The 15040-nt window shown below is 50.0% G+C and overlaps 1 protein-coding gene across 1 annotated transcript in view; it reads right to left on the bottom strand.

Annotated features, from left to right (window-relative positions):
• The window catches only part of LOC137427331 (uncharacterized), a 131864-nt gene extending 129967 nt beyond the window's left edge, over nt 1-1897 (bottom strand). Inside the window, exon 1 of the mRNA XM_078777114.1 lies at nt 1573-1897. The gene's annotated coding sequence lies outside the window, so the exon portion shown is untranslated. The remainder of the gene's footprint in view (nt 1-1572) is intronic.
• Nucleotides 1898-15040: the final 13143 nt, after the last annotated feature.

Consider the following 15040-nt stretch of genomic DNA (forward strand, 5'->3'; position numbering starts at 1 on the left):
GTGTCTCTAAGTTGTAAACACAAGTTATTGTAAATTAGAGGTTACCCAAAGTATGATGACTCTTAAAACCATATTGATCATTAAACTGCAGGACACAGTTTGGCATCAACCTTGCAAATTTCTTAAAGTAGCGAAGAACCGTCCAAGAACCCTCCTTACGGATGGGTTAATTACCCCCAGAATCATGGACAAGATAATTACCCCCAGAATACAGGACTTTCAAAATGCGCGATTCTTTGTCTACTCATTTATAATGCGTATTTTATTTCGATTTACTGTAATATTCTTTTAATATAGGTTTTAATTAATGTGTTATATTTTTATTTATATTATTATTAATTTTTTAGGCTAGAAAATGCTTATTTTACCGCAAAAATAATTAAAATCTAAAAAAATAAAAATACTTACAGGCCGCAGAATCCCGCGATATAATTTTACATATACTAGCGAGAAAAGCCCGCGATGTACCGAAGCCGCGAAAAGTGAAGCGCGATATAGCGAGGGATTAATATATATATTTTATCCACGGAAACATTGAAAAGCCCACTGTGTGCACAACACCGCCAATACCATGAGATCCAATGCTCATCACCAAGATGTTTAAAACCCAAAATCTCCACAACTCTTCCTCCACTCATCAAAATGTTTAATATTTCAAATCTCCACAACTCTTCCCCAACTGACGAAGATGTTTAAAACCCCAAATCTATACCATCTTCCTCCACTCACGAACATGTTTAAAACCCAAAATATCCACAACTCTTCCTCCACTCACAAAGATGTTTAAAACCCAAAATATCCACAACTCTTCCTCCACTCACAAACATGTTTAAAACCCAAAATATCCACAACTCTTCCTCCACTCACGAACATGTTTAAAACGCAAAATATCCACAACTCTTCCTCCACTCACGAACATGTTTAAAACCCAAAATATCCACAACTCTTCCTCCACTCACGAACATGTTTAAAACCCAAAATATCCACAACTCTTCCTCCACTCACAAACATGTTTAAAACCCAAAATATCCACAACTCTTCATCCACTCACAAACATGTTTAAAACCCAAAATATCCACAACTCTTCCTCCACTCACAAAGATGTTTAAAACCCAAAATATCCACAACTCTTCCTCCACTCACAAAGATGTTTAAAACCCAAAATATCCACAACTCTTCCTCCACTCACGAACATGTTTAAAACCCAAAATATCCACAACTCTTCCTCCACTCACGAACATGTTTAAAACCCAAAATATCCACAACTCTTCCTCCACTCACGAACATGTTTAAAACCCAAAATATCCACAACACTTCCTCCACTCACAAACATGTTTAAAACCCCAAATCTCCACAACTCTTCCTCCACTCACAAAGATGTTTAAAACCCAAAATATCCACAACTCTTCCTCCACTCACGAACATGTTTAAAACCCAAAATATCCACAACTCTTCATCGACTCACGAAGATGTTTAAAACACGAAATCTCCACAACTCTTCTCCTCACGAAGATGTTTCAACCCATAATTTCCACAACTCTTCGTCTACTCTGACTCACGGTCACGACTCACCTTGTAAAATAGTTTCTGGAGTGATCCTGGAGTGATCCTGGAGTGATCCTGGAGTGATCCTGGAGTGATCCACGAGTGATCCTGGAGTGATTCACGAGTGATCCTGGAGTGATCCACGAGTGATCCTGGAGTGATCCTGGAGTGATCCACGAGTGATCCTGGAGTGATCCACGAGTGATCCACGAGTGATCCACGAGTGATCCACGAGTGACCCACGAGTGACCCACGAGTGACCCACGAGTGACCCACGCGTGACCCACGCGTGACCGACGATGGGTTACCAACTAAAATATCCCCAAGGAGCGGCAAATGGCCCTAATGTAATGACTAATGGTAATGGCGCCCAATGCTTTGAATTGTTCAGACTTCAGATTCAGAATCGCCTGAGGACGCTTTTCATTTTAAAAACACATCAATTGGGGGTTTTACAAACAAGAACAAGGTGCTCATACGTTAAGCTATGGATATGCTCTTTGACATTGATCGCTTGTCCTCGTTTATACACCGCCCAAAGTGTGTTTTGCTCGTTCTCGTTTATACACCGCCCAAAGTGTGTTTCACTCGTTCTTGTTTATACACCACCCAAAGTAGGTTTCGCTCGTTCTTGTTTATACACCGCCCAAAGTAGATTTCGCTCGTTCTTGCTTATACACCGCCCAAAGTAGGTTTCGCTCGGGTCTGTTTATACACCGCCCAAAGTAGGTTTCGCGCGGGCCTGTTTATACACCGCCCAAAGTGTGTTTCGCTCGTCCTTGTTTATAAACCACCCAAAGTACGTTTCCCTCGTTATTTTTTATACACCGCCCAAAGTGTGTTTCACTCGTTCTTGTTTATACACCGCCCAAAGTAGGTTTCGCTCGTTCCTGTTTATACACCGCCCAAAGTGTGTTTCACTCGTTCTTGTTTATACACCGCCCAAAGTAGGTTTCGCGCGGGCCTGTTTATACACCGCCCAAAGTGTGTTTCGCTCGTCCTTGTTTATAAACCACCCAAAGTACGTTTCCCTCGTTATTTTTTATACACCGCCCAAAGTGTGTTTCACTCGTTCTTGTTTATACACCGCCCAAAGTAGGTTTCGCTCGTTCCTGTTTATACACCGCCCAAAGTGTGTTTCGCTCGTTCTTATTTATAAACCACCCAAAGTAGGTTTCGCTCGTTCTCCTTCCTGAACTAAGATAAGCGTTGATCATTTCGATCATTTCTCCGAGTTACCAATCATTCCGATCGTTTGTCAAACAAACCCCTATTCTTCCCCTCTATCTTGGCCGAATGCATGTGAGTCACGGAGGTATATAATATGGAGAGCCAATTGGCCACCTCGCAGCATTAGCCGCCGTGAAGCCACCGGAAATAGTCTGGCGGCCATATTGGGAAGCCGATCGAAAGCCTGTCAAAGCAAAGGCGTGGCGCACTGATGATGCAGCTGGAGCGAATTTTAGGACCGCCGACTATTTAATTAATATAGAATACTAATATTTGAACTGATATTCGGGCTCAGAATCCCGTTCTTTAAGGAAATGGTGTTCATTAAGTTTGAAGTTGATTCTAGACGCATTTTTCCTGGGGAATCCAATGGTTTAGAGCTTGTTTGAAAAAAAAGTGCCCAAAATTACCGCTCGGTGTTCTTTATCGTCCTTCTCATGACCCAATCACCCACTAGTAGGAATAAGAATCCTGACATGTTACACCCCTGTTTAACTCCTGTCTTCACCTTGAACCATTCTGTTGTTTCACCTTGGTCGACGACCGCACATTGAAAGTCTTGGTAAAGGGCTTTTACAAGGTTCACTAATTTTCCAGGTATGCTGTATTTCTCCATTATGACCCAGACTTTCTCTGGACAAGGAGTCGAAAGCTTTCTAGAAATCTATAAAATTGAGGTACATCGTCGTTTGCCATTCTTTGGCTTGTTCTATAATATTCCTCAATATAAAGATCTGATTTGTTGTCATGTTATATGATGTTACTTAATTCAGTCATTATATTGTAACTAAGATGTGTATGTTTCTATTACCGAGATGTTAGAAACCACGCAGATATAATGATAACCAGAGTTTATTCTACACTGACATGGGTCAGCAACACATCAACAGTGAGTCAGTCACATAAATGACATGAAACGCTGTCATGTAGTTAACCCACACAATTCACAGTTAACCCACAAAACACACCCACACCATGTAGAGATGAGGTCGCTCTTATATTTCAGCTTGCTCTGGTGTTGCCTCACTGGTGAGCAAACAGGACCAGTTTGCAATATTTTTTCCTGATGCGCTCTTCCTTCATGTCATCATCGAGTGTTCTCACAACATGATGGAAACGTATCTTGCTGTATGATTGTGATACAGAATGTATTAAAGCAAACACATGGTTGCTGTCTGCCTCACAGTCAAACATGTGCCGATCCAAGGAAGCAAATGTAGACCGACCGACCTCAGAAAGGACAGAAGTGGAAATTGCCACTCTTATCCCACTTTCACGAGGCATTTTGCCATTGCTTACAGCCAGGAGCCTCTTGACACAGCGTTCAGTCGCCTCACAGACACGAACAACACTGTGCGAGGGAACTATGAGGCCACCCCTGTTCTTGGTAACAATCAGGCTGTACATTGGTGTGGTTTGCCATTCTTCGTTGTTACTGGTCAATGCAGAAAGACATTGGCTACACTTCAGAGTCTTCCTCACCATCCTCACCACATAGCCGGCAATATAGCCAACACATGACTCTGTAAAGATGGAAAGTTGCTCAAAATTTGGAATATCCGCATAGTCGTGGTCCTCTTTTGCCGGCGATCTCAACTCCAGGTCGTATCGTCTGGCCACCAACATGTCGTGACTCTCGTCAGGCACAGCCTGCTTTGCAACGCACTTGAAGGAAGCCGCATTCAGGATTCTGGTTGAGTCCTGTGCAGAACAGTTCCCACTTGCAGACTTGATGTCATGTCGCATCAAGAGGCGCTTATATGCGGCAACAAACTGCCGGGCCGTTGGGTTATTCCCACTTCCACATGCAATGCGGACCGCTCCAAAGAAAAGTTCAATGTGGTCTTGGCTCATTTTGTACGTGAGCAGGTATCGCAGGGGAGATGAGGCAGGTTTGACATATGTGAAATACAAAATTTTGACACTCTCTATGCAGATCATGAAACCAATGAAGGGGGTTTTCAAACGCGTATTGGTCATAACTTGACCATTCATGTTTTTGATGTTGGACAAGTAACTGTAGGCAGTATCCAGGAATGGCAGGAAAAGTCCTTCTCGTGATGTCATGAGTGGTGCCTTGTAGTTTCGTGCCAATGGATTGCGAGAATTTAGAATGTCAAACAGTTTGTCCAATGTTTCAATGTATTGGCAGGTAGCCTCACTGCCCTGAAATTCTGATAGTTGCAAAGTGTCCCTGCAAAACCGAATTGCATCTGCCACACTAGTGCTCAATGTCTGAGCGGCTGTGTCCACCTTCATGACATTGCTCTTCCACTCGATGTGTTTCCGGGAGAGCTTATTTCCCAGACGCAAGCCTTCCCTCTTCTGCAGATCAAAGAGTGCCTGGATGTATTTCCACGCGATGACTTTTTTGTTGCCATCCTCCATCATTTTCATGGATCCAAGACAATTTCTTGCAAGTTTAAGCATGTGACATGCATCGAGTACAACACAAATTTTCTTTTCGGGATTTGCTGGGTGGGGAAATGTTGGTTTCACATTCTGCGGCGTGATGTCGGCACCTAGCTCACGTAACATTGTCAAATGAGCGGACGGTCCATCGCAAGTTAAGGAAACCACCTCTGCACCGATATCATGCAATTTTAGTAGACATTGTGTCACCAAATTCGCCTGTTCCTTCCCCGACAATCCATTTATCATAAAGTATGCTACAGGCACTTTCCAACTGTCATTCAGTGCAACCAGCATGAAAACCAGTGCGTTGCTGGCCTGGGGAGCACTGTCATCTTGGACTCCGTTTCCGATGTCGACGTACCCCAATACCTTGTCCCCTAAAAAGTCAATTGCCTTCATGATGGCCATCTCGTCTAACATCAGGCTACACAGTGTTCTCTTGCCAGTCTCCTTCTCTGCTTTAAACCGGCTCTCTAGTGCTTGGAATACAACTGCACTAAAACCAGGTGAACCATCAATTGCGCTGTACCATTTCCGGATTGTGGATGGACTTGGCAGTGCCAAGTCGAATGTCTCTCGAACATAGTCGTATCCTTTAGCAGAATAAAATTGAAGAGTGAGTGCGAAAGCTTTGATGACTGGATCGTATTCATCTCTCGAGCGTTTGCCGCTGCCTTTGTTCTTCAGCATTCTGCTCACAATAGCTTTTGACACACCAGAGAATGTTGTGTTGAGCATTTCAATACAATTGTCGGTGACCATCCCATTCTCCCTCAGGTCTTCCACGATGGTATTCAGGGACTCCACTTTTCTGGCTAACCTTCTGTTGTGTTGCTGACTCACTTTTAATTTTTTTCGAAAGTTGTCCAGCTTGTGGACTGCTTCATCGAGCTTGTGCTTCAATACCAGTGGACTTGTGACGGAGTAGGAGTGATCTGTGGTCTGAAATGAGGGTCCCGCCTCAGGTTCAGGATCTTGAGTAGTGGCTTGAGGTTCTGGTGTATCTTCTTGGATGACAGACCTGGCCACTGGCGCTTTCCTCAAAGCTGTAACCTATTTGGAAAGAAAAGAAAAGGTGAACCATTAATACTCATTAAGTTGTTTTTAGGGCTGAGCCGAATGCTTAGAAGCTTCGTTCATTAGATTGGGGTTCTAATTAGAAATAGATGTGACTGCGTTGGACGTATTGTAACATTGTTTCAAAGACTAAACATTTTGTTAAATATTATTACAACAAAGCTTCGGGGGGGAAATGCCAAGAAAGTGTACAAAATGGGATTCGGCTCAGCTCTAAATCTTTTAAAAAGCAACTGAGTTGTTCTCCATAAAACTCAAACGATCGTGAGATCAAACACGGACGCAGACACAATCGGCTTCCCAATATGGCCGCCAAGCAACTTCCGCTAGCTTCAGCCGACAGCCGTCATTGGCTCTCCAGTTTATTATATACCTCCGTGGTTTATACACCACCCAAAGTAGGTTTCGCTCGTTCCTGTTTATACACCGCCCAAAGTAGATTTCGCTCATACTTGCTTATACACCGCCCAAAGTAGGTTTTGCTCGGGTCTGTTTATACACCGCCCAAAGTAGGTTTCGCGCGGGCCTGTTTATACACCGCCCAAAGTAGGTTTCGCTCGTTCCTGTTTATACACCGCCCAAAGTGTGTTTCGCTCGTCCTTGTTTATAAACCACCCAAAGTACGTTTCGCTCGTTATTTTTTATACACCGCCCAAAGTAGGTTTCGTCCGGGCCTGTTTATACACCGCCTAAAGTAGGTTTCGCTCGTTCCTGTTTATACACCGCCCAAAGTGTGTTTCGCTCGTTCTTATTTATAAACCACCCAAAGTAGGTTTCGCTCGTTCTCCTTCCTGAACTAAGATAAGCGTTGATCATTTCGATCATTTCTCCGAGTTACCAATCATTCCGATCGTTTGTCAAACAAACCCCTATTCTTCCCCTCTGTCTTGGCCGAATGCATGTGAGTGAGTGTGACATGTTTTTTTATGAGTTCTACTGGAGCTTTCTGATGTGAAATTTGATACACCACAATCATCGCCATGATCTCACGAGTTGATGAGGCTAATTAACTGCAAATAATCCGGAAGATGTTCCCATGTTTTGAATGTGCGTAATGTTCAGGTTATAGCGAGAACTGGTATATATAGAGCAGATTAGTTCTTATACGTGCTTCCACGACATGAAATTCTAATTAGAAAATAAATAACAAAAACAATGATAACATTGTGACAAATCCGATATTAATTAATACCAACCACAATAACAACGATAATAATAGTTGCATCATTTGGCAACAATAATAACGAACGGGAACGTTTTGTTTCGTTGTGCGGGAACCATAGGGCACGCCCGGTCTCGTCTTTCCCGGGCACGCCCGGTCTCGCCTTTCCAGGGCTCGCCCAGAGCGCCTGGGCATGTCCAGACTCGCCTTTCCAGGGCTCGCCCAGAGCGTTCGGGCATGCCCGCTCTCGCCTTTGCAGGGCTCGCCCAGAGCGCCCGGGCACGCCCAGCCTCGACTTGCCAGGCCGCGTCCAGGACGCCCGGGCATGTCCAGACTCGCCTTTCCAGGGCTCGCCCAGAGCGTTCGGGCATGCCCGCTCTCGCCTTTCCAGGGCTCGCCCAGAGCGCTTGGGCCCGCCCAGCATCGACTTGCCAGGCCGCGTCCAGGACGCCCGGGCATGTCCAGACTCGCCTTTCCAGGACTCGCCCTTGACACCCAGGCATGCCCGGTCTCGGTTTTCCCGGACAAACGCCCCGGTATAAATGTGTATATATATTGCTGCCCGATAAACGGGCTTGTCAGAATACCTGAGCTGTTTTGTTTCAATAAAGCAACTCGGACGAATTCCGTCTTTGGTCGCGTCAATTCTTTCGACTCGCGTTGGAGCGCAGCTCCTTCAGAGTTGTATTAATTATAGACTTGAGGGCGTACTCGCTATTACACATACAGAACTCACCGAATTGAAAATATATTTTCAATTCAGTGACAGAACCCGGCCGCCTTGTTTTTTTTGGGGCGGGGTAGGGGGGTGGCAACAAGTTGAGTCCCTGTATTGTCTCGATGTCGTCTCCATACAGGGGGGGGTGGCAACAAGTAGAGTCCCTGTATTGTCTCGATGTCGTCTCCATCCAGGGACTCCAGCAACAAGTTCACGGATGCGCACACCAACGCTGTGGTGTCGAAGAACGAGTGGCCGTTTGAAGTTGATTTTTATTATTTGTTTCTTTTTTCTTTAATCTAAACGAACAATATAGTCATTGCCACTATTTATTATACATTAAAGCAACAATCCTGATTGAAGTTGGCAACCACACGAACGAACGATCGATATTTACCCAAAAAAAAGTTCTATTTTCCTGATTATGAATGGAGTGTAAAACAGTTCATTAGAAAACACCCATGATAAAACTAAGCCAAACTCGGGCATGTGGACATTCACTCTGCTCACTGCAACGGGAAGTGGGCACAGTCACACTTATGTGCTGATGTGGCGGGAACAAGGGGCAATAATTCCGCGCACCAGTGGGGGGCGCGAGCGTCCAGGCAGGGAGCAAGAGCACTTGCCCAGCCTTTCGACTGATCGGCCACGCCCGGGGACTAGGCGTGGCCTTGGCACATATATGCGGGCTCTAAGCTCGAGCCCGCCCAGTGCTGAAGTGCGAGCTCTTAAATAAAGACTCTGATTGTACCATCGCGTTGTGGCCTACCTCTCTGGTAATCGAGACGTGTGTGCCCAGCACCACACTGGTGACCCCGCTTGGGTACAGCCATTGCTGACCCCCGAACGCGCTGTGGCTACCAACGCCGTCACAATCAAACTCCCGGAGTTTTGGGAGACGCAAGGCGACATTTGGTTTTTGCAAGCCGAAGCCCAATTTCAACTCCGGGGCATCACGGCGGACGAGACCCGGTACTTCCACGTGGTCGCCACCCTCGCTCGGGCCCGGCTCTGCCGCCCGCGTCGTATCCATCCTTCGGCGCCCGCCGGGCGACCACAAGTACGAGGCCCTCAAACGTCTCCTCCTCACCACGTTCGGCCTCACGGAGGCCGAACACGCCGATCGCCTCCTCGACCTTCCCGACCTCGGCGACACACGACCATCCGTGCGGATGGATTGTATGCTGTCGCTGCTGGGCGACCAGCCCCCGGATTTATTATTCCGGGCGCTGTTCCTACGCCAGCTACCGCTACAGGTACGCCTCGCGCTGGCCGGTTCCAAAAAAAAGGAGCCCCGCGCCCTGGCCGTAGAGGCCAACAAGTTTTCCGCGGCCTGCGACACGTGGTCGGTTTACAGTGCTGTCGTGGTGGATCCCGGCGCTGCGGCTACGGCGCCCCCTGCTCCTCTCGTGGCCGCTTCTGCGCCCCGCCCACCACCGCCGCCGCCGGCACGGCCGACGCGGCCGCTACCGCCGCAAACCTGGTGCTACTACCACGCCAGGTTCGGCCGCAAGGCTAAAATGTGTCGCCCGCCGTGTTATTTTGCCGGGTCGGGAAACGACTGGGCCGGCGCTCACTTGCGGCCATGAGCGTAGGCCATTCCGGCAGCCTCCTGTTCATCACGGACACCTTGTCTGGGCGCCGTTTCCTTTGCGACACAGGAGCGCAGGTAAGCGTCCTCCCTGCCTCCGCGTCCGACAAGCAAACCACGGGCCAGGGCCCCGCTTTGCTTGCCGCCAATGGTACCCCCATCCACACATTCGGGAAGCGTTGCCTCTCCCTGCGGTTCGGAGGGCAGCGCTTTCAATGGTCGTTCGTCACCGCCAGCGTGCCCATGGCACTGCTCGGTGCGGACTTCCTATGTGCGCATGGTCTGTTGGTCGACGTAAAGCGTAAACGGATCGTCCAGACTGAAACCTTCAGCTCGCTCGCTTGTTCGCTGAGCGGCTCGTTGAGCAGCTCACTGAGCGGCTCACCGAGCGGCTTGCCAAGTGGCTTGCTGAAAGGTTCCGTCCCGGCGAGTTTGGTTTGCACGCTTCCGGCAGTGGACGAGTTTACCCGCCTCCTCGCCAGTTCCCGGCCCTCACGTGGCCCACCTTCTCAGCGGTGGCCTTTAAGCACGGGGTGGAGCACCATATCCCCACGGTCGGGCCACCGGTCTATGCCCAGGCACGCCGACTCGAGCCCACGAAGCTCGCCGTGGCGAAAGCGGACTTCGCCACGCTGGAGCGGCTGGGGATCGTTCGGCGCTCCAACAGTGCTTGGGCTTCTCCTCTGCACATTGTGCCGAAGCCCGGCGGAGGATGGCGGCCGTGCGGGGACTACCGCCGGCTCAATGATGCCACCACCCCCGACTGCTACCCGGTCCCGCATATCCAGGACTTTTCCGCCCGGTTGGCAAACACGACCGTGTTTTCCAAGGTGGACCTCATCCGGGGCTACCATCAGGTCCCCATCCAACCAGACAATGTCCCGAAGACGGCCGTCATCACCCCTTTCAACCTCTTCGTGTTCCTGAGGATGCCCTTCGGGTTGAAGAATGCGGCCCAGGCGTTCCAACGGCTTATGGACAGCGTCTTGAGCGACTTACCTTTCCTTTTTGTCTACCTAGACGACAGCCTAGTCACGAGCGCGTCCCGGGAGGAGCACCTGCTCCACCTCCGCATGCTTTTCGAACGCCTGGGCCAGCATGGCCTTATCATCAACCCCGCCAAGTGCCGTTTCGGCATCGCCACCATCGACTTCTTGGGGCACCGCATCACCAGGCATGGGGCCGTCCCTTTACCGGCCAAGGTGGAGGCGATCAGGGATTTCCCGTGGCCACGCACGATCAAGGGGCTCCAGGAGTTCCTGGGCATGGTAAATTTTTACCACCGCTTCGTGCCCCACATCGCCCAGCTCCTCCGCCCCTTGCACGAGGCCCTACGGGGCAAGCCGGGCAAAGGTGACATCGCATGGTCGGAGCCGATGGCCGCGGCGTTTGCGGGCGAAAAGCTGGCCCTGGCCGACGCCACCATGCTGGCGCACCCGGCGCCCGATGCACCGATCACCCTCACCACCGACGCGTCGGACTACGCGGTGGGCACGGTGCACGATCAGTGGGTGCGTGGTGCTTGGCAACCGCTGGCGTCTTTTAGCCGGCAGCTTCGCCCACACGAACGCTGCTATAGCACCTTTGACCGCGAGCTGCTCGGGCTCCACCTGGCAGTCCGACACTTCCGCCATCTACTGGAGGGCCGCCCGTTCATGGCTTTCGTCGACCACAAGCCCCTTGTGTTCGCGATGGCCAAGGCCGCCGAGCCATGGTCGGCACGGCAGCAGCGTCACCTCTCTGCCGTGTCCGAGTACACGACGGACATCCGTCACGTGGCGGGTAAAGACAACCCGGTGGCGGATTGCCTTTCCCGGTCCGTCGTGCATGCGGTCCACCTCGGGGTCGACTATGCCCGGATGGCAGAGGACCAGACCGCCGACCCCGGTGTCCAGGCCTTGCGGACCGCCGTCACGGGCCTCCGCGTCACCGAGGTGCCGTTCGACGCCGCGGGCGCGGCCCTCCTATGCGACGTCTCCCTCGGCCGGCCTCGCTCCCATCGTGCCCGCTGGCTGGCGGTGCCCAGTTTTCGACGTCACCCACGGCATGTCCCACCCGGGCACGAAGGCGTCCCAGAAGCTCATCGCGGCGAGGTTCGTCTGGCATAGCCGCCGGAAGGACGTCCGTGACTGGGCCAGGACGTGCCTCGCGTGCCAGCGCACAAAGGTCCACCGCCACACCCAGGCCCCGTTGGCCCCGTTTGCGGTGCCCGAGCGCCGGTTCGACCACGTGCACGTTGACTTGGTGGGACCTCTGCCCCCTCACGGGGGTTCACCCACCTCCTCACCATGGTGGACCGCACCACATGGTGGCCGGAGGCCATCCCATTGGTGGCGACGTCTGCGGCTGATGTGGCGCAGGCCTTCATCGCCACTTGGGTTGCCTGGTTCGGTGCCCCCTCGGACATCTCGTCCGAACGCGGCCCCCAGTTCACCTCGGAGCTCTGGGCCACGGTGGCACAAGGGCTCGTGGCGAAACTACACCGCACCACGGCCTACCACCCCCAGGCCAATGGCCTGTGCGAGCGCTTTCATCGCTCGATGAAGGCCGCGCTCCGGGCCAGCCTCCACGACGGCCGCTGGGTCGACAGACTCCCCTGGGTCCTGCTGGTCCTCCGGACGGCGCCCAAGGACGACCTGCGCGCATCCTCGGCGGAGCTGGTTTTCGGGCAACCACTGCGGGTACCGGGTGAATTTATCCCCGACTCCACGGCTCCTTGGTCCGCGGCGCAACAGCACTCCGCCGTTCAGGAGACCGCCCGGAGGTTCGCCCCGGTGCCGACGGCACACCACGGTTGCCCGCCTTCCCACGTCGCCCCGGAGCTTCACACGGCGAAGTACGTCTTCGTCCGGCACGACGCCCACCGGGCACCGCTACGGCCCCCGTACGACAGGCCCTTCCGCGTGCTGGAGACCGCGGACAAGTTTTTCACCATCGACGTTGGCGGTGCCCCGGATCGCGTCTCCATGGACCGCCTCAAACCGGCCCACCTTGATCCAGACCACCCCCCGCAAGCAGCTCTGCCTCCGCATCGAGGCCGCCCCCCGGCGGTCGGACCCCCTGCACCCCCAGCCCCGCCATCCCGCTACCCCCCAGCCCTGCACCCATCGCCAGGGGGCGTTTCGGCCGGGTCATCCGGCTTCCCCGCAAACTCACCCTTCAGGTGCGCGGGAATTCTGGGGTGGCGCGTGTGGCGGGCACAAGGGGCAATTATTCCGCGCACCAGTGGGGGGCGCGAGCGTCCAGGCGGGGAGCAAGAGCACTTGCCCCGCCTTTCGACCGATCGGCCACGCACGGGGAATAGGCGTGGCCTCGGCACATATATGCGGGTTCTAAGCTCGAGCCCGCCCAGTGCTGAAGTGCGAGCTCTTAAATAAAGACTCTGATTGTACCATCGCGTTGTGGCCTACCTCTCTGGTGATCGAGCCGTGCGTGCTCAGCACCCCACTGATAGTATAAAACTGCAACTTAAAAAACTGAGGCACAGTGACAAGAAAGATCACTTTCATATGAAATTGAATTCATTGTAACTTCATTTATAATTTAAACCTTAATTTAAAAAAAATAAAAAATAGTAAATACAAAATCAACCACCCACCCACCCACCCAGCCAACCAACCAGCCAACCAACCAGCCAACCAACCAGCCAACCAACCAGCCAACCAACCAACCAAACAAATAAACAAACAAACAAGACGTCATGCGCAGCACGACACTTGCAAAATTGGTGGATTTAAAACTTATTAAAGGTGCCAAAAATAAACAAATAATAATTTAAAAAACCACTCGTGTCACGCCAACTTGCTGCCAATGACGCACAGGATGTGAACCTCTCAACTACTTGGGAGCACACGCGTGTGCCTGATATCCCTCTGGCACAGTGCCAAGAGGGGGTAACCGTGCTTGCGTGGGAGACCTTGGTTCCCCATTGAAAGTAAACAAGGGGTTAGCTTTGTGCACATCTTTTTGACAGCAAGCTGGCATGCTGATAGTGACATGGAAAGAATTGGATGGAACTCGTCTTAGTTCTTACCTTGTAGGTAATCTTTATCCACAACATGTTCACTGCACACACGGTGATTTTCTGTTGGATGAAAATTGTCTCTGCTGACGTTGGTGAGCCATTTGGACAACAACTGGGGGTTTTCAAGAGGGAACCTGATGATAAAATGTGATATAAAATAGCATAAATGAAAAAGTCAAGTTGGGAAAGTTGGGTTGGACTTCTTCGATCCTTATTTGTTTAAAATGTCAGCTTAACATGTTCAAACTCACGACTTTGTGCATGTTCGGATGACATTTTTTTCCAGACATCAATCTCTCAACGGTCTTACACTGCCATTAGGGAGGCGTGAACAGATGAAATGTTTCATCATTTCTGTTCGAAGCAGGTGAAGTTGGATCCAAACCATCTCGGACCCAACTAATGCCAACTTGGACCCAAATTTGAATTTTTTTTTACAAATTGTAAAATGTTGAAATGAAAGAGTGCAACAACTTTTGCATTGCTTTATCATGAAGAATAGACATACAAATTTTATTTTTAAGGGCTTATTATTTATTTATTTATTTATTTATTGGGGGGGAGGGGGGAGAGGTCATTTCGGTCCTCACTAAATTTAAACAATTGAAAAGGCCTTCCAAAATTAAAACAAAAATGGAGACAAAATGCAAAAATTTATATTCTGGAGAATTTTTCCGTCAGATTTGTTTAGCTATAAAATTACGAAAATTGAAGTGAGAAAAAATTAAGAGTGAATTGTCAACCCTGACCAAAAAAAACTTAATTTTACTATTGAGGCCTACATGTATTTACTTTTACTGTTCCATTCTCACTGAATTTTTTTTTTTTTCAGAATTAGTACTTTTGTCCCACTTGGATTTCGAAAAAAAAAAAGAGACTTTAAAAGAATTATACTTCATGATAGTGTCAGGGAACTTTTTACTGAACCCTGAAGGTTAACAATAATTGAGCCGAAACTCAGATCGAAAGAGCTTGGTACGTCAACTCGAGCCAAGGTTTATTCTGAATTAAGAGGGAAACTTGTTACACAAAATCGGCCTAAGATATAACGCGTTTCTTGGTTGAAGAAATCTTCTCCCCTCTGGTCTTGCTTCTTCTGGTGTCCAGTCCCGTCCTCCCTTGGAGCATGGTGCTTTAGTAGTAAGGAGCTCCCTTGATGTGGTGCATTGGAATCCAGAGATCAACACCGAACACAGAACTTTGGCGCCAGAACGCATCTGTTCTTCATTATCCATCACTCAAGGCATACCATAGGTCACTTATCCCCGCTTATGTCAA

This window comes from Myxine glutinosa, chromosome 5 (assembly GCF_964187855.1).
Source record: "Myxine glutinosa chromosome 5, kmMyxGlut1.1, whole genome shotgun sequence".
Lineage (NCBI taxonomy): Eukaryota > Metazoa > Chordata > Myxini > Myxiniformes > Myxinidae > Myxine > Myxine glutinosa.